The sequence below is a fragment of the Nuphar pumila genome, chromosome 16 (assembly GCF_984573655.1).
Source record: "Nuphar pumila chromosome 16, dmNupPumi1.hap1.1, whole genome shotgun sequence".
In the NCBI taxonomy this organism is placed as follows: domain Eukaryota; kingdom Viridiplantae; phylum Streptophyta; class Magnoliopsida; order Nymphaeales; family Nymphaeaceae; genus Nuphar; species Nuphar pumila.
In genome coordinates, this window is record NC_143264.1 from 34,699,668 (window position 1) to 34,705,983 (window position 6,316).

The following is a 6,316-nucleotide window of genomic DNA, read 5'->3' on the forward strand; positions in this document are numbered from 1 at the left end:
TCAGATAAACCTCCCCTTGCTTGATGCCATTCAGCAAGTCCCTGCATACGCAAAGTTTCTAAAGGAGCTTTGTACGCAGAAAAGAAAGTTGAAGTCACAAGTGCCGAAGAAGATATACTTGACTGAGCAGGTGAGTGCGGTGTTGCAGCACCAAACCCCACCAAAGCTTAAGGACCCAGGGACTCCAATTATTTCGTGTGTCATAGGAGACATCACTGTCGAGCGTGCATTGCTCGACCTTGGGGCAAGTGTCAATATCTTGCCGAGTTTCTTTTATGACAAATTTGGATTAAAGGAGATGAAGCCAACACCTATGACCCTGCAGCTTGCAGATAGATCAATCAAGGTCCCGCGAGGGATTTTGGAAGATGTGTTAGTCAAGGTAGAGGACTTCTACTTCCCTGTCGACTTCATCATTTTAGATATGGAGGGAGTTAATGATATGCGACAGACCCCCATTATTCTTGGACGCCCCTTTCTGGCCACTGCCAATGCGTGCATTAATTGCCGCACAGGTGCGATGGATGTCTCATTTGGCAACAGGAAGATGAGGCTTAACATTTTTCATGCGGCGATGGGACCTGCCGGCGATGAGGCTTCTTTCGAGGTCGACTTCATTCAGGACCTGGTAGAAGCAGAGCATACCTGGTTATTGAGTGATCCACCTCAGGAGGAGGTTGATGAATCACTCAAAGAAGATGGCCATGGGTCGATAGAGAGTCAGACAAGTGATCTGAGTTGGACCTGGCACTTCGAGCCGCTTCCTGAATTGGCAGAAAAGCCAGCCCGACCATCCATAGAGAGTCTGCCTGAGCTTGAGTTGAAGCCCTTACCGGCCTCACTCAAGTATGCCTTCCTAGGCAAGGATCAGACTCTCCCCGTCATTATTTCCGCAGACCTGACTGAAACACAGGTGTGTCAGCTTTTACAGGTCTTGCACGAGCATAAAGAGGCGATTGGATGGTCGGTGGCAGATTTGAAGGGGATAGATCCCTCCTTTTGCATGCATCGGATTATCATGGATGAGGGGGCTAAACCCTCAAGAGAGGCGCAAAGGAGACTAAATCCCCATATGAAGGAGGTGGTAAAGAAGGAGGTAGTCAAATGGTTGGATGCAGGGATCATTTATCCCATCTCCGACAGTCAGTGGGTGAGCCCTACCCAGGTTGTCCCCAAGAAGTCTGGGCTCACTGTAGAGACGAATGAAAAAAGAGAAAGTGTCCCCATGAGGACTACCACGGGATGGCGAGTATGCATAGATTATAGAAAGTTGAACAGTGCAACTAGGAAGGATCACTTCCCTCTGCCGTTCATCGACCAGATCTTGGAGAAACTCGCGGGCCAGCAGTATTTTTGTTTCCTGGATGGTTATTCAGGATACAACCAGGTGGCCGTTCATCCCGAGGACCAGGAGAAAACGACGTTCACCTGTCCTTATGGCACTTTTGCTTATAGGAGAATGTCGTTCAGGCTCTGTAATGCCCCGACTACATTTCAGCGGTGCATGATGGCGATCTTCTCACATATGATGGATGATGTCCTGGAGATTTTCATGGACGATTTCTCGGTCTATGGCTCTTCATTTGACGATTGTCTCCAAAAGTTATCTCGTGTGCTTCAACGTTGTAGGGAGACAAATCTGATTCTTAGTTAGGAAAAGAGTCATTTCATGGTGAGACAAGGGATTGTTCTTGAACATATTGTGTATGAGAAAGGAATCGAGGTTGATAAGGCCAAAGTAGAGACCATTGCTAGATTAGCTCCACCGACCTCTGTGCGGCAGGTGCGATCATTTCTAGGGCACGCAGGTTTTTATAGAAGGTTCATTAAGGACTTTAGCCAGATTTCTCGACCGTTGTGCAACCTGCTAACGAAAGATCAGTCGTTTGTGTTTGATGATGCCTGTCTGAAGGCATTCTTGGCCCTGAAGGAAGCTCTGACTACTGCTCCTATTCTTCGATCTCCTGAGTGGTCAGTGCCATTTGAGATTATGTGTGACGCATCAGATTACGCGGTTAGAGCGATTCTCGGTCAGAAGATTGAGCGGCGATCTCATGTGATTTATTATGCTAGTAGGACTCTCTCTGATGCGCAAATGCATTATACCACCACAGAGAAGGAATTACTAGCCGTAGTTTTTGCTCTTGAGAAGTTTCGATCATATTTGTTAGGCTCCAAGGTCATCATTTACTCAGATCATGCAGCATTGCGATATTTGATGAGTAAAAAGGATGCCAAACCGCGTCTCATTCGATGGATCCTTCTGTTACAAGAATTTGATCTGGAGATTCGAGATAAGAGTGGATGTGAGAATCTTGTAGCAGATCATTTATCCAGACTGACAGTGGAGACATCCACTGATCAGGGGCAGATTGATGATTCATTTCCGGATGAGCAGCTCTTTCATGTCAAGCGTTTGCCTTGGTTCGCGCATATCATCAACTTTTTGGTGACTGGAGAGTACCCTTCGCACTGGAACCGCAATGAGAGAGATCAATTTTTCTCGCAGGTAAAGCACTATTTTTGGGAGGAACCAGAATTGTTTCGATTATGCCCGGATCAGATGATTCGGAGGTGTGTTCCTGAGGAGGAGTATGACTCCATTCTATCATTCTGTCATTCCTTGGCTTGTGGAGGTCATTTTTCTAGTCGAAAGACAGCCGCAAAGGTCCTCCAGTTAGGATTTTGGTGGCCGACATTGCATAGAGATGCTCACGATTTTTGTAGGAGGTGCTTGCGCTGTCAGCAGACGGGACGCATCGCCAAGCGTGATATGATGCCCCTCCTTCCTATTTTGATTGTTGAGATTTTTGATGTGTGGGGCATTGATTTTATGGGTCATTTCCCGCCTTCGTTCGGATTTATTTATATTCTAGTGGCGGTTGATTATGTCTCCAAATGGGTCGAGGCCGTGGCCACCCGAAATGATCATAAGGAGGTGCTCCGATTTATCAAGCATAACATTTTTAGTCGGTTCGGAGTCCCTAGAGCGATCATTAGTGATGGTGATACGCACTTTCGTAATGTACAAGTAGCTTCCTTACTTAGGAAATACTCGATACATCATCGGATTGCCACACCCTACCACCCACAGACTAGTGGCCAAGTCGAGGTCTCCAATAGGGAGATCAAGCGGATTCTTGAAAAAACAGTCCGGCCAGACCGCAAGGACTGGTCTCAGCGCCTTGATGATGCCCTTTGGGCCTATAGGACTGCTTTCAAGACTCCGATTGGCATGTCCCCATACCGATTGGTTTTTGGAAAACCATGCCACCTTCCTGTTGAATTGGAGCATAGGGCATATTGGGCTATCAAGAAGTTCAATTTTGATATGGCCCAAGCTGGCGCTGAGAGGAAGTTGCAGTTGAGTGAGCTTGAGGAGTTGCGCAATGAAGCCTATGAGAGTGCCAAAATATACAAGGCTCGAACCAAGCATTTCCATGATCAACATATTGAAAATCAAAACAAGGGGGATGATGTCGATCTCGCTATGTATGGTCTATTTCAAAAGATGATGGCCAAGATGATGTCAGAACAAGCCAAGGCCAATCTGAAAAAAGCAGTTCCTAAAAGCAAACTGAAGAAGAAAGCTGTGAAAAAGCAGATCAAGATCGTCAGAAAGAAGGTTTAGCCAGACAGTACTTCTGAAGATACTGAATCAGTAGAAGAAGAGTCAGAGGAGGAAGAGCAGTTTATCTTCAGTCAGAATCCTTCACGGCAGTTTATGAAGATAGCTACTAAAGAGCCCGAGTCTGTGAACAAGCCTAAGTATGGGATTTCAGCTGAGGATCCGATGCACGAGCAACTGAGGGAAGTAACTCGAGCAGTGAAAGATATTTAGGCCAAGGGTAAGGGCAAGTAGACCTATACTGGCAAAGATTTCTATGATGACCTTGACGGGAATGATAATTTGGAGAATCTTCCTCGCAAATTCCTCAAATTTGATGGAACGGGCAATCTAAAAGCTCATTTGGCCACGTTCTATGCGGAATGCGGCCGCTTTAGAAAGGACAATAGGGCTTTGTTCATCTGCTTCCCTGTTATCATCGCAAAATTTTTACTTTTGCAAATCAAACTGACCTTTGAAAAAGTTTTGAAAATAATTCGCCTCCATTTTTAAAATGCGGCAAAATTCCGAAGAATGGGACTCGCCTGTCGGTACGAGGTTCAACCGTTCCTGCCACCTTTAACAGGGGTAATTGAACCAAGGATCAATCTTATGCTCTACTCTATTCAACTTGTCTAAATCATATTCTAATTTCTAAATGCACATAGAATCAGGCATGTGCTATGAATTTTCAGAAAATGCACATTTGAAAACATGATGTTTGCTTTGAATGATTGAAATATTTAGAAAATGTAAATCTTGGAAATGATATCACATGAGAAATCGTGAAATGGGATTGGAAATATACTTCTGAGAGAAATAAAAATCGATTTTAAGGAATCCTTGACATTTGGTGAAAATCGATTCTGAGAGACTTGGTTTCTCTGAATTCAAACTTGGAAATTGAAATTCTAACTTAGAAAATTTGAATTTGGAACTTGGGAAATATTTGAAATATCATTGGCAAATCCATATTCTTTTGAATAAGACTTAGAAAAATTCTAACTTCAAACTTTGACTGCATAACTTTGGAAAATTGAGTTTATGAACTTGAAAAACACTTGAAATATTCTTTGAAATTCAATGCTTTTGGGAAAATCGATTTTGCTATAAGACTTGGGAGATTTTGAGGAAAATGAACTTCTTTGAATTGAGATTTGAATTGGAATTGGCAAATGCATGAAATGAATGAATATGGATTTGAGGAATTGAGAAATACTGTTTGTATTTTTGAGAAATGCAGTGCATTTTGAAGTTAGCCTATGAGTGTAGGCTGAATGTGGCTAATGTGAAGATCATAAATCTATGTATCATTCGCATTCTGACTATGGCCATAAATACAAATTCCACCAAGTTTATAAACTTCATAAAAGCTAGTGCATGTGCCATTCGTGTAGACCATGGTGAATTTATAAAAATATGCATGAATCATCATCCATCACACATTAACATTATAAAAAAAAATATAAGCTATATGCAATGCAACCTAAGCTAAGCAGGAAATGTAAATTCTTATTCCAAAGTTTAATTACAAATTACATCACTATTGAAATTTAAATACATGAAAAATAAAGTCTTCAATGTACCTTCAAAACTAGAAAAACTTTGTTAATGAAAATATGTTGGCTTTTCTAGATTTATCCAACAATATCAGGAAATTGTTGGATTTTGCTAGATATAAGCCTTTTCCATGATTCCCTTAAATCAAAATTGATAAAATATGAAATAAAATGAAAAAAATATGAAAATGGAATTTGAAATTTCGAAATTGGGGTCAAAATGACCAAAATACCCCTAATAACAAGACTATGGCCTTGAAATTAGGGTTTTTAGAAAGATATTTGGTAAAATGCAAGTTTTGAAATTCAAATGCAAATAAACTAGGCTAAAATATGATATGACATACTTAAACACATGAAAATTAAGGTTAGGGATTTCGAAATTTAGGTCAAATGACCAAATTGCCCCTGATAGCAAGACTATGGCCTTGAAATCAGGGTTTTTAGAAATAGATTTTGGTAAAAACTAAGGTTTTATGCACTAAATGAAATCAAATGAGCACAAAATTAAACCTAAAGCATCCTAATGTGATTATGAACATGATTAAACTCTAAAAATATATGCTTATGCACGAAAATCCAACAATATCACAAAAACTATGATTTTAGCAGTGTTTTTGGATCTTTCAGGAACCCGATTTTGCAATTTGCTTAATTCAGCCATCAAATGGATTCAAAAATCTATAAAAATTGGTACCTGCACTTGTTATAATCCTAATGTCGAATTGGAATTAAAAAATAATTTTTTGACATTAAATTAATCCGAAAATTGCATTAAACCCTAAAATATGCTATTTTTGACCTAATTCACCAACCAGTCTCAGTCCAAGACCTGAACCAGGGGTCAAATATCCATAGAAATTTATGAAACTTTACAGAGACTAACTAAGAATAAAAACAAAGATTTCCCAATTTACAGATCGGAAAAATCATATCCGGTTAGGGAGAAACCCTTCCGGCAATCTGAGCTAAAATATATCACTCTTGACAGGGATTAAAACAGCTATTCCAGATTGAAAATACAGAAATAAATAGCAATCCTAAACAAAAATCTCTGACATTTTAGTGGTGAACAGTAGACAGAAAAATAACAATACTCACTTTTTACAGATCATAAATCGGATCTGTGGTTTGGGATATATGACTAACA